The sequence below is a fragment of the Hordeum vulgare genome, chromosome 3H (assembly GCF_904849725.1).
Source record: "Hordeum vulgare subsp. vulgare chromosome 3H, MorexV3_pseudomolecules_assembly, whole genome shotgun sequence".
In the NCBI taxonomy this organism is placed as follows: domain Eukaryota; kingdom Viridiplantae; phylum Streptophyta; class Magnoliopsida; order Poales; family Poaceae; genus Hordeum; species Hordeum vulgare.
The window spans coordinates 600519687-600533724 of record NC_058520.1 but is presented as its reverse complement, the minus strand read 5'-3'; the positions used below and the strand labels follow the sequence as shown (position 1 = coordinate 600533724).

The window sequence follows — 14038 nt, the reverse complement described above, 5'->3', positions numbered from 1 at the left end:
GAAGGAGTGGGATGTAAGGAACCCCACCATGACTACATACTGCAACGCAGTAAGGAAGCTCGAGAAGAAGTTTGAAGGTCTCGAACTTCACCATGTTCCGCGACTGAAAAACCAAGCAGTTGATGAATTCGCGAAACTTGGATCCACTCGGAGACCGGTCCCCAGTGATGTCTGCCTCGAGTACCTACACCTTCCCTCAGTAAAAGAAGATCCTTTCACAGAGGAACCAGTACAACCGAAGAGCTCAGCAGATCCGACCGAAGTCGAGGTCCCCACTATGTTTGATTTGATCATGGAGATTCTTGCTCTCATCTCCGATTGGACGGTGCCGTTCATTGCGTACATCCTGAGGCAAGAATTACCAGAAGACGAAGTCCAAGCGAGGCAGATCGTCCGCAGGTCGAAGTCCTTCACCGTCATTGATGGCCAGTTGTACAAGGAAAGTGTTTCAGGCGTCCTTCAGCGATGCATCTCCCCTGAGGAGGGACAGTTAATCTTGAAAGAAATTCACTCGGGAACCTGCGGCCATCATGCCTCCTCCAGAGCAATCGTCGCCAAAGCATTCAGAGCTGGTTTCTTCTGGTTGCAGGCGAATGAAATGGCAAAAGATATGGTCGACCGATGCGAAGGCTGTCAGTTCTATTCGAACAAGTCCCACAAGCCAACATCTGCGCTGAAGACAATCCCTCTTGTTTGGCCGTTCGCAGTGTGGGGATTAGATACAGTCGGACCATTCAGAACAGGCCAAGGGGGATTCACTCATCTGTTGGTGGCAGTCGACAAGTTCACCAAGTGGATTGAGGCCAAGCCCGTCAAGAAGCTTGACGCCCTTACGGCCATCAAGTTTGTCAGAGACATCATCGCCAGATTCGGGGTTCCGCACAGCATAATCACCGACAATGGCACAAACTTTGACTCGGATAGATTCAAAGGTTTTTGCACTGGCCAAGGTATCCGAGTGGATTTTGCATCTGTGGCGCATCCCCAAACAAACGGGCAAGCGGAGCAGGCGAATGGGCTTATTCTTCAAGGGTTGAAGCCTCGACTCCTGCGAGAAGTGGGACATGCCGCCGGCGCATGGGTCACCGAACTGCCTTCGGTGTTGTGGGGCCTCCGCACAACTCCGAATAGATCTACAGGGCGATCCCCGTTCTTCCTCGTTTATGGAGCAGAGGCGGTCCTTCCGAGTGACTTGCTTCACAACTCTGCATGAGTCGAACTCTTCTCCAAAGCCGAAGCAGAGCAAGCCAGGCAAGATGGAGTGGATCTACTAGAATAAGAGAGCGAGATGGCACTAACTCGCTCAACAATTTATCAACAAGATCTGCGGCGATTTCACGCGCGGCACGTCAGGAGTCGCACATTCCAAGCAGGCGACCTAGTGCTCCGAGTGGACCAGCAGAGGCCTCACAAGTTGGCTCCCGCCTGGGAAGGACCCTTCATCATCTCTAAGGTGCTGAACAACGGAGCATATCGACTCTACAACCTCGACAGAGAAACGGACGAGCCGCGAGCATGGAATGGAGATCTCCTAAAGCGCTTCTACACGTGATCGCCGACGGGGGCAATGTAAAGAACAAGTATCATTGAAGTAATACAAAGCAGATTGACTTCTTGCAGGTTCAAAATTCTTCCGCATTTGCAGACTCCAGTCTAAAAAATTAGCTCCGAGTGCGCACTAAAAGTCGCACTCGGGGACTTAGCTGTGACCCAGAATCGCCTAAGTACAAACTCTCTCCGAGTGTGCACTAAAAGTCGCACTTGGGGACTTAGCTGCGACCCAGAATCGCCTAAGTACAAACTCTCTCCGAGTGTGCACTAAAAGTCACACTCGAGGACTTAGCTGCGATCCAGAATCGCCTAAGTAAAAAACTCGCTCCGAGTGCGCGCTAAAAGCCGCACTCGAGGACTTAGCTGCGACCCAGAATCGCCTAAGTACAAAATCGCTCCGAGTGGGCACTAAAAGTCGCACTTGAGGACTTAGCTCCGACCCAGAATCGCCTAAGTACAAACTCTCTCCGAGTGCGCGCTAAAAGCCGCACTCGGGGACTTAGCTGCGACCCAGAATCACCTAAGTACAAACTCGCTCCGAGTGCGCGCTAAAAGCCGCACTCGGGGACTTAGCTGCGACCCAGAATCGCCTAAGTACAAAATCGCTCCGAGTGCGCACTAAAAGTCGCACTCGGGGACTTAGGTGCGACCCAGAATCGCCTAAGTACAAACTCTCTCCGAGTGCGCGCTAAAAGCCGCACTGGGGGACTTAGCTGCGACCCAGAATCGCCTAAGTACAAACTCGCTTCGAGTGCGCACTAAAAGCCGCACTCGGGGACTTAGCTGCGACCCAGAATCGCCTAAGTAAAAAACTCGCTCCGAGTGTGCGCTAAAAGCCGCACTCGGGGACTTAGCTGCGACCCAGAGTCGCCTAAGTAAAAAACTCGCTCCGAGTGCGCACTAAAAGCCGCACTCGGGGACTTAGCTGCGACCCAGAATCGCCTAAGTACAAACTCGCTCCGAGTGCGCACTAAAAGCCGCACTCGGGGACTTAGCTGCGACCCAGAATCGCCTAAGTACAAACTCGCTCCGAGTGTGCACTAAAAGCCGCACTTAGGGGCTTAGCTGCGACCTAGAATCGCCTAAGTAAAAAGCTTCCTTGAGTGTATCCTCGAGATCCACTCGGAGGTTAGCAGACCCTCATTGAGGCTCATGTGGATGTGAAGACAACTGACAACTACATGAGTAACAACTCGCTCCGAGTGCGCGCTAAAAGCCGCACTCGGGGACTTAGCCGCGACCCAGAATCGCTTAAGTAAAAAAGCTTCCTTCGAGTGTATCCTCGAGATCCACTCAGAGGCTTATCAGACCCTCATTGAGGCTCATGTGGATGTGAAGACAATTGACAACTACATGAGTAACAACTTGCTCCGAGTGCGCGCTAAAAGCCGCACTCCGGGACTTAGCTGCGACCCAGAATCGCCTAAGTAAAAAGCTTCCTTCGAGTGTATCCTCGAGATCCACTCGAAGACTTGGCTGACCCTCATTGAGGCTCATGTAGATGTGAAGACAACTGACAACTACATGCTCCGCATGTTTGCCATTGGCTTCACCAAGAAACGCCAAACAAAAACCACGAGCCAAAATCATGTCAAAAAAAATTTGGCGAAAGAAGAGCAAAATATTCGATTCGAATTCAAAGTTGGATCTACGATCAGTCGGCTCGGTGTGGATCAAGGTTATCCACACCGAACCACGAATGTGACGGCCAACAGAAGTGGCCAAATTTTGATACAAATAACACTCGGCATTCCGAGGAAAAAATGCATTCACCATAAAGTTTTTCAAGCGTCACCAGGACTGGCAGGCTCCACAAAGGTGTCAAGGTCGATCCCGTCTGCGATGCGAGTGGCTGTGTCGATGAAGGTCTCCATGAAATCTTCGAATCGAAGCTTCTTGGTGTTGGCGACCTGCAACGCCTTCAGCTTTTCTTCGCGAGCTTTCTTGCAGTGCACTCGGACGAGAGATAGCGCCACGTCAGCACCACAACGAGCGGCAGACTTCTTCCATGCCTGCACTCTGCTTGGGATGTCCTCCAGCCGAGTCATCAACCCTTCTATTTCTCGCCGGGAATCGTCTTCGGGCCACAGCTCCTTGTCGATCCGGCCGATGACTTCTCTCAGGCGGCCAATGAAAGGTCCCACTCTGCCAAGGCGAATATGCGCTCGGAGCAAGTCCCGATTGGCTTCGTCGCCGAGTGGAGCGTTCGGAACAACCGACCGCTCAATGTCGGCTGCTTCAGCCTCAGCGTCCAGACAAAAATCTGCAAAGAAAAGACAAGCAGAAAGTAAGCGCAGAATGAACTACAAAGTCAAGAAACACTTGGCAAAAAGCTTACCACTGAGCAGTGCAACCATCTACCTTTCCCAGTCGCTGACGTACTTCTCCTGCACCATGCACCGATTGTTCATCAACTTCAGCTGAGCCATCCGTTCGGTTCTTTGACTCTTCAACTTTTCAATTTCGGCTACCAATGCCTTGTTGGTCTCCCGGGACTCCTCCAAAGACTTCTCTCGGTCAGCAAGAGCCCCCTTCACACCAGCCAGGTCATTCACAGCCGCCTCCAAGTCCGCAGCAAGCTGAATCTTTTCAGCCTTCAAAGCATTGTACGCGGATCCCATTTCGCAAGTCTTCTGCCAAATAAGAGCAAAGGGAAGATCAGACACATTCAACAAGGAAAACAATCAAAGCTCAAAGTTCTTAAGACCCGTGCCGATGCAAGCAATCGACAGCGGTCTCGGGGACTACACCCAATGGGTTCACTAAGAGTGACCCCACTGGCATGAAGCTCGAACAGGTCAGCCCTATTGAGCTACATGACAAACAGACAAACCTATGAGACAACTATTACCCAACCTAAGTAACAGTACTCTCGGGGACTACACCCAGTGGGTGCACTCGGAGTGCCCCCACTGGTACCATTCGGGCAGATCAGCTCTGATCTGATCCGGTCACGGAAAATGCATATAAAGACAACTGCCGGTGCAACCACTCGATAGAAGTCTCGGGGACTACACCCACTGGGTTCACTCGGAGTGAACCCACAGCAAAATAATCCTACTGTATCCGAGTATATCACTTAAACCCCCAGTGGGTAACAAGAGGAAAGTAAACACTTACTAGCGCACTTACTCGGATATCGTCCCGGAGTTCCAAGCTTTTCTTGTACAAAGACGTGATGGAGTCATACGCTCCCTTGGCGTCACCCACCATCAGCTCCACCTGCACCATGGCCTCCTTGGCGGCCCCCACCTGGTATTCCGGGAGGTGTCGGGCGTCATATTGAACGGTCGATGGACCCGGCACGACAGAAGACTCCTTGGGCATCCCAAGCTCCGCTCCAGTCGGTTCTGCCGCGAGAGGCACCGTCTCAGTCGGCGACATCGTCTCGGTCGGCGGCGCGTCCATGGTGGGAGCAGTAGCAGATGGGACAACCTCAAGGACAGGCGCCGAAGCTGGCCCTGACCCCCTTTGGTCGTCGTCCTCCAGATGAATCACCTTCGAAGGAAGCCCGACTGAACAACATGAGATTACAGAAAAAGGGCAAGATTAAAGACAGCACTCGCGGAACAATAATACAAACTCTCGGAGTCATGACAACCTACCTTGCTGGGATGTGGCAGCGTTATCCGTATCCATGGGATCATCGTCCTGGCGTGGCAGAGAGGTGGCGGAGGTAGCAGCTCTGTCGAGTAAAATCCACTCGACCGATAAGCATGAGTTCAATCAGATACTGAAAGAGGATGGGAGAACAAGACACTTATGCTGAGGCGACTAGAACAGCGATCCTAATCCGAGGCAAAGCTTTCCGAGGGTTAGGCCCACTCGGTTTGGCCACCTTGGACGGTTGGTCCGTGGGCTCGACTGCAGCGTCCCTGGTCCTCTTCACGCTCCGAACACTCGGAGCCGCGGGAGGAGCTGGCGGAGCACTCGGGGCCGCGGGAGGAGCTGGCGGAGCACTCGGGGCCGCTGGAGGAGCCGGCGGAGTCGCGGGTTCGTGACGACGCTTAGTTCGATGCTCTGATGGTGGAGGTGGCGAGCTCTTCTCCCCAACCTCCCCTCCTCCTCTTCAGTCTCCTCCTCCGTCTCCCCACTGTCGGAGACGTACTCGACGCTATCCACGCTGCCCTCCTGGCTACCCTCCTCTTCCTCAGCTGGATTCCCGTTTGAGACGGGAGAATACCAGTTGGTCCACTCCTGCACAAAACACAGTCGGCAACGTCAGACGTCAGGCGGCGGTACAAGAAAAGAGATAAATCTAAGAAGATTGAAAGCACTCGACAAGAGGTGCTCACCTCATGCGGAGGAGGATTATCGGCGCGGAAGGGCTTCACCCGCTGGGCTCCTCTAGGGTTGTCGCATACGCCTGTGATGCCGCGGACCCGCGCTGTCACAACCTCCCCGGTCACGCATTCTGGATGAGTCCAAGTGGAGTCCTCAGGCCCCGTGTAGTGCCACATGGCGTGGTGTCGGGCTTGCAGCGGCTGGATGCGCCAACCCAGAAAGGTCTCCAGCAAATCTGTGCCGGTGACTCCCTTGCGGACGACAGCTATCAGCGCGTCGACCAGAGGTTGGATCTGGACCTTTTCCACCTTTGAGAGCGCAAACTGCCTAGGAGGAGCCGGACGGTCTAGGCTAAAGGGTGGCAACCCAGTCGCGACATTCAGACAAGCGATGTCCTGGCAATAGAACCAGGTCGACTGTCAGTTCCTAACTGACTCGGACAACTGGAGAGGGGGGTAGCTACTCTTCGTTTTCGTCTAGAAGCCTAAGACCCCACAGAGCTGGAGGAGATGGGTTTTATCGTCCGACTGGCTAAGTTTTCTGACAGTCTGGGACCTAGCGGAGAAGATGTACTTAAAGAGCCCCCAGTGGGGGGGGACATCCAATAAAGCACCCGCAAAGGGTGATGAATGCGGCAAGATGGGCTATCGCGTTTGGAGGAAAATGATGGAGCTGCGCCCCGAAGTGATTCATAATACAACTGAAGAAGGGGTGGGGAGGCAAGGAGAAGCCCTTGAACACGTGGCTGAGCAGCAGGACGCGCTCCCCCTCCTGCGGCGCCGGCTCCGTCTCGCCCTCCGCCGACAGCCTCCACGACTTGTTGGCGATCATGCCGTGCTCCACTAGCTCCAGCAAGTCGTCCGCCGTCACCGTGGATGGGAGGAAATCCCCCGGAATCCAACCCGCCGGCAGTGCCCGCTGTCGCCGCTGAGCAGGGGCCGCCCCCTTCTTCTTCTTCTTCTGCGACTCGAGTTTGCTGGTCCGTCCCTTCGTCATGGTGAAGGCAACATATCCGGCGAGGAGGAGAGGAAGGAGGAGGCTTGGAGCGCGTAGGGAGCTACAGGAGGAGCGAGGTGAATGCGAGTAACAAGGGCAGCGCAACAAGAAACCCCCGCCGGAGAGACTTAAATAAGCTTCCGACTGAGTCACTAACAGGTGGCCCCGAAATCTTATCCCCCGACCGGCTGCTGCGATGTTAGTGGAGAACATAAAGGCGCGGTAATCGAGGCGGCAGAAACTACTCGATGGCGATGTCGTCATCCCCGCTGAGCGCGCGACAACCGAAATTTGAGGATCCCAGAAAATCCGTCGCTGTCAGTTTGACCGGTCACATCGAAAGATTCCGCGGAAGCACTCGGTCCCTGACGGTTCGTTTCACTGGTATATTCACTCGGATCACTGGTTGAGAGGATAAAATGGATCCAGGCAAACAACACCAAAGTCACATCCATACCAGTCGGATCCGTACTCCAGGCATCACTTCATCGTTCCAACCCTGATCCATTCGGGGACAAATGATGGTGTTATAGTCCCACGGTAGGGTCATAGGCCTGCCCTATAGGTCCTATCCAAGGACTACCCTTCATAAAGGACAAGACCCTTAGACAGTTCCGACTGAACTAAGGACTCCCCCATCATCCAGTCGGTGACGAGCATTCGAAGCGTATTTAACGTACCGACTGAATTCCACTTTGTACATCGTAACCTCCCAGGAGGGCAACGGTCATACGTTTTCATACACCATTATTAGCATTTAAGGCATACGTTACCTGTAACGTAGGCATTTATTCGCCACTGTTCCACCCCTGTCCACCGGCCTGTCGTGAAGGGCAACGCACTCTATATAAGCCGCCCTTCCCCACTGGTGCAGGGGTTGGCATTTACTGTAATCCTATATTCCACTCGACACTAAGCTCCCAATAGCACTGAGACGTAGGGCTTTTACCTCCACCGTAGAGGGCCTGAACTCATACAATCTCGCCGTAGCTAACGCTCTGCCCATCCTTTCGTAACCTACACATCTACTGTCAGACTTATACGCACGATAGTGTGCATCTAATTTACCTTAGTGATTTCGTAGGACAAAATTAGGTCATGTTGTTGTTAAAAACTTTCCACTTTTTTCCTTCTAGTTAACAAGTGCAATGCTTACAGAAAATTCATAAATGACATTTGCATTAAGATTTACAATCGAGTGTACAAGAAATTAAATCTCAACCGAAAAAATGCCACCATTTCGTATGTTACAAAACAAAAAAATGCATAATTAAAAGAGAAGAATTTGAAAATGTAGAGAGAGAAGAAAATCAATAGAAAACTTACCTTGATTAATATGAAAAAGGCAAAAATATCAAATGGCAAGTTTTATGAATTTTGTTTCCAAAAAAAATCCTGGCACTTTTAGGAAAAAATATGTTGATTAAAAAGTAGTATACAAGGCTCTTAACCTTGTGGTCTTGGGTTCGAGCCCCAAGGTGGGCGTACAAATATTTTTACATCTATTTTACCTTTATTGATTCCATAGGATGAAATTAGTTCATGTTATTTTGAAAACATTCCATTTTTTCCTTCTAGTTAACAAGTGTAATGGAGTATACAATAAATGGCATTTGCATTAAAATTTAAAATGGAGTGAACAAGTAATCAATTTCAACTCAAACAATAAAAATGCGATGATTTAGTACGTTACAAAAAGGGTCGCGATAACGCTCATACGTGCGGTGGGAGCAACAACAATCCACACGCTCAATGATCACACATTGCGCCACGTCAAGGCATGCATGCAAAAGTAACGAAAATGATGATGTCAACATGAATTTTTGGTCTTTTTAGTTTTCAAAATGTTTTATATCTTAAATAAAAAAATCAATTCAAAAAATATTTTCACCATTAAATCCATCGCGAGGAAATCTTGGAAACTAGTTCTCATATTGATATATTTCGACGGCTTTTGAAGGGCTAAATGTTGTCATGTCTATTATATACAAATTGCCATCATGGCATCATCAGTACGATATGGTGTGCTTGTGCTACATGTCATGGAAGTGTTGTAGGATGGATGGATTGATGAATGGATTCGGTGTGCATCTACTTTACCTTATTGATTTCATAAGACGAAATTATTTCATGTTCTTTTCAAAAACTTTCCACTTTTTTCTTTCTAGTTAACAAGTGCAATGTTTACAGAAAATTCATAAACGACATTTGCATTAAGATTTACAATCGAGTGTACAAGAAATTAAATCTCAACCAAAAAATGCCACCATTTCGTATGTTACAAAACAGAAAAATGCATAATTAAAACAGAAGAATTTGAAAATGTAGAGAGAGAAGAAAATCAATAGAAAACTTACCTTGATTAATATGAAAAAGACGTAAATATCAAATGGCAAATTTTATGAATTTTGTTTCAAAAAAAAAGACATGGCACTTTTTGGAAAAAAATTATTGATTAAAAATGAGTATACAAGGCTCTTAAAATATTGACAGCACAGCCCGTCTAACTCAGTCGGTAGAGCGCAAGGCTCTTAACCTTGTGGTCTTGGGTTTGAGCCACAAGGTGGGCGTACAAATGTTTTTGCATCTATTTTACCTTTATTGATTTCATAGGATGAATTTTGTTCATGTTGTTTTTAAAACATTCCACTTTTTTCCTTCTAGTTAACAAGTGTAGTGGAGTATAAAAGGAATGGCATTTGCATTAAAACTTAAAATGGAGTGAACAAGAAATCAATTTCAACTGAAACAACAAAAATGCCATCATTTAGTACGTTTCAAAAAGGGTCGCGGTAACGCCCATACGTGTGGTGGGAGCAACAACAATCGACACGCTCAATGATCACATATTGCGACACGTCAAAGCATGCATGCATAAGTGACGAAACTGATGATGTCAACATGAATTTTTTATCTTTTTAGTTTTCAAAATGTTTAATTTCTTAAATAAAAAATTCAATTTAATAAACGTTTTCACCAATAAATCCGTCGCGAGGAGATCATGGAAACTAGTTCTCATATTGATATATTTCGACGGCTTTTTTTATGGTTAAAAGTTGTCATGTCTATTATATACAAATTGCCATCATGACATCATCAGTACGGTATGGTGTGCTCATGCGACATGTAATGGAAGTGTTGTAGGATGGATGAATTGATGTATGGATTCGGTGTGCATCTAATTTACCTTATTGATTTCGTTGGACGAAATTAGTTCATGTTGTTTTTAAAAACTTTCCACTTTTTTCCTTCTAGTTAACAAGTGCAATGTTTACAGAAAATTCGTAAATGACATTTGCATTAAGATTTACAATCGAGTGTACAAGAAATTAAATCTCAACCGAAAAAATGCCACCATTTCGTATGTTACAAAACAAAAAATGCATAATTAAGAGAAAAGAATTTGAAAATGTAGAGAGAGAAGAAAATCAATAGAAAACTTACCTTGATTAATATGAAAAAGACAAAAATATCAAATGGCAAGTTTTTTGAATTTTGTTTCCAAAAAAAACCTGGCACTTTTAGGAAAAAATATGTTGATTAAAAAGTATTATACAAGGCTCCGAGAATGTTGACAGCACAGCCCGTCTAGCTCAGTCGGTAGAGCGCAAGGCTCTTAACCTTGTGGTCTTGGGTGGGTTCGAGCCCCAAGGTGGGTGTTCAAATATTTTTGCATCTATTTTACCTTTATTGGTTTCATAGGATGAAATTAGTTCATGTTTTTTGAGAACATTCCACTTTTTTCCTTCTAGTTAACAAGTGTAATGGAGTATACAAGAAATGGCATTTGCATTAAAATTTAAAATGGAGTGAACAAGAAATCAATTTCAACTGAAACAACAAAAATGCCATCATTTAGTACGTTACAAAAAGGGTTGCGATAACGCCCATACGTGTGGTGGGAGCCATAACAATCCACACGCTCAATGATCACACATTGCGCCACGTCAAGGCATACATGCATAAGCGACGAAACTGATGATGTCAACATGAATTTTTTGTCTTTTTAGTTTTCAAAATGTTTTGTATCTTAAATAAAAAAATTCAATTCAAAAAACCTTTTCATCGTTAAATCCATCGCGAGGAAATCTTGGAAACTAGTTCTTATATTGATATCTTTCGACGGCTTTTGAAGGGTTAAAAGTTGTCATGTCTATTATATACAAATTGCCATCATGGCATCATCAGTACGATATGGTGTGCTCGTGCTACATGTAATGGAAGTGTTGTACGATGGATGGATTGATAAATGGATTCGGTGTGCATCTAATTTACCTTACTGATTTCATAGGACGAAATTATTTCATGTTCTTTTTAAAAACTTTCCACTTTTTTCCCTAGTTAACAAGTGCAATGTTTACAGAAAATTCATAAATGACATTCGCATTAAGATTTACAATCGAGTGTACAATAAAGTAAATCTCAACCGAAACAAAAAAATGCCACAATTCAGTATGTTACAAAACAAAAACAAAATGCATCTATACTACTATTAAACAAGCAAACAAGAACTTTCTTAAGTGCACCCAATAAATTGACCCACAACCAACCAGCACCACAGGATTAGTCCGATAAATCGAAATCTAACCATTATCATTAATCCAATCACAGTCTGGTGTACGTTTAGCAATTTATCTTGGCTGACCGTACTCCACCAAGAGGAAAATCACGCATCCGCGCATCCGCAGCCCCTCCCATCGCGCGATAGTTGCAGCAAAAAAAGGCGTCCGCAAAGACCAACGTGTCCGTTTCCACGAAAAAGTAATCACCGTAAAAAAACATGCCAAGAGGGGGAGGAGGAGTACCTTGAACGGGGATCTACGCGGCGGACCTCGCCGGCGCCGTCCTTGGGGAGGAGCGCGGAGACGGGCCGGTCGAGCACGGCGGCGGGGGAGGAGCAGAGGAGGCAGAGGACGTCGGCGAGGCCGGCACGTCCCTGGACGGCGCCGCGCGCCGGGCCGACGACGATGCTGGCTCTTAACCTTGTGGTCTTGGGTTCGAGCCCCAAGGTGGGCGTACAAATGTTTTTGCATCTATTATACCTTTATTGATTTCATAGGATGAATTTAGTTCATGTTGTTTTTAAAACATTTCACTTTTTTCCTTCTAGTTAACAAGTGTAATGGAGTATACAAGAAATGGCATTTGCATTTGAACAAGAAATCAATTTCAACTGAAACAACAAAAATGCCATCATTTAGTACGTTACAAAAAGGGTCGCGATAACGCCCATACGTGTGGTGGGAGCAACAACAATCCACACGCTCAATGATCACACATTGCGCCACGACAAGGCATGCATGCATAAGTGACGAAACTGATGATGTCAACATGATTTTTTTGTCTTTTTAGTTTCCAAAATGTTTTATATCTTAAATAAAAAAATCAATTCAAAAAACGTTTTCACCATTTCGCGAGGAAATCTTGGAAACTAGGTCTCATATTGATATATTTCAACGGCTTTTTTTAGGGTTAAAAGTTGTCATGTCTATTATATACAAACTGCCATCATGGCATCATCAGTGCGGTATGGTGTGCTCGTGCCACATGTAATGGAAGTGTTGTAGGATGGATGGATTGATGAATGGATTCGGTGTGCATCTAATTTACCTTATCGATTTCATAGGACAAAATTATTTCATGTTCTTTTTAAAAACTTTCCACTTTTTTCCTTCTAGTTAGCAAGTGCAATGTTTACAGTAAATTCATAAATGACATTTGCATTAAGATTTACAATCGAGTGTACAAGAAATTTAATCTCAACCGAAATAAAAAATGCTACCATTTAGTATGTTACTCAACCAAAAAATGCATAATTAAAAGCGAAGAATGTAAAAATGTAGAGAGAGAAGAAAATCAGTAGAAAACTTACCTTGATTAATATGAAAAAGACAAAAATATCAAATGGCAAGTTTTATGATTTTTATTTCCAAAAAAAGACATGGCACTATTTGGAAAAAATCTATTGATTAAAAAGGAGTATACAAGGCTCTTAAAATGTTGACACCACAGCCCGTCTAGCTCAGTCGGTAGAGCGCAAGGCTAAATTTGCCAACTAAATATTTTATACGCGCCTGATGTAAATTTGCCATGGTATTTTGGCATGTTACCCGGTTGATGGATGAAGTATAAAAAGAATTCACCATCACCCACGTGCAGATCAGAACTAGCTGGAGGACAACCGCTTGGCGGAGCAGAGCAACCAGGTGCGCGCGCACACAGTTGCAGGCTCACATTTTTTTCATGTCCTACATAAATGTCAAGTTCTATCTCAATTTGCCATGTTCGACATTTTCAACAAAATTGCCTCGTTCAACTCAACATTTACCAGAAGGAACAGTAATTCCGAAATATAGTTCCACTAAATAGTATGGGAATATGCAAAATGTTCAATAATTTGCCATGTTCTACATAAAATTTCAACAATTTGCCGACACTACCGTCGTAGCTCCCAGCGACGAGGAGAAAGTATCGTTGGCAAGGGGCAACCGCCACTCTCTTCATGAAAATCAAAACTTAGACTGTGATTTAGTATCACAGTAGATCTGAGTTAAGAGTTCTTGTAACTATTACTTTTGACAGTTGTACATTCTCCGAACGAATACGTGTCAGCTTGAATGACGAGGAGTAAATGTCTTCCCCATATTAGTCTTTGATTAACCTGGCAATTCGACCCATGAGTATGTCCCCCCATGGACACCCGACCCAAATGGGTAATTAAGTTATGGGTTTCCATGCGTCCATGGGTATGACCCATGGGCAACTCGATTAACAGTGGATAAGATACGGATACAAGTCTACATTCATGGGTTGCCCATCTAATTATTTGTACCAATGCACAAGACATACAGAGGAAAAGAAAACGAATGTCAACTCGATGGATCTATACATGCATGGGCCAACGCACTTAGCACACATAAGCATGAGAGAAAGAGTTTCCAGCGCGTGTGGCACACACACCCCTAAGAAAAAGAAGCACCCGGCCCATGTCTTCTCCGTGCAAGCTAAAAGCATGTAGCTCATGCTTCACTTGACTCCGGGCTGCCCCCCTGCTACGCAGCACAGTAGTCTTGATTGAGTTATCCGGCATCCAAAGTAAACTCGTTCGCACGAGCTATTTCACAACATCATCTGCTGAAGTTGTCGGCGTCCTAAAAAACGATTTTTAACGCACAGAACAATTTGTTGTAGATGCTCTAGTACCACC

General features: G+C 46.2%; 2 non-coding genes across 2 annotated transcripts; both read left to right on the top strand.

Annotated features, from left to right (window-relative positions):
- The first annotated feature begins 9328 nt into the window (after window positions 1–9328).
- Window positions 9329–9401, top strand: TRNAK-CUU. Its single transcript has one exon. It is a non-coding gene; the product is annotated as a tRNA-Lys (tRNA).
- A 1012-nt stretch (window positions 9402–10413) lies between these two features.
- TRNAK-CUU lies at window positions 10414–10490 on the top strand. Its single transcript has one exon. It is a non-coding gene; the product is annotated as a tRNA-Lys (tRNA).
- Window positions 10491–14038: the final 3548 nt, after the last annotated feature.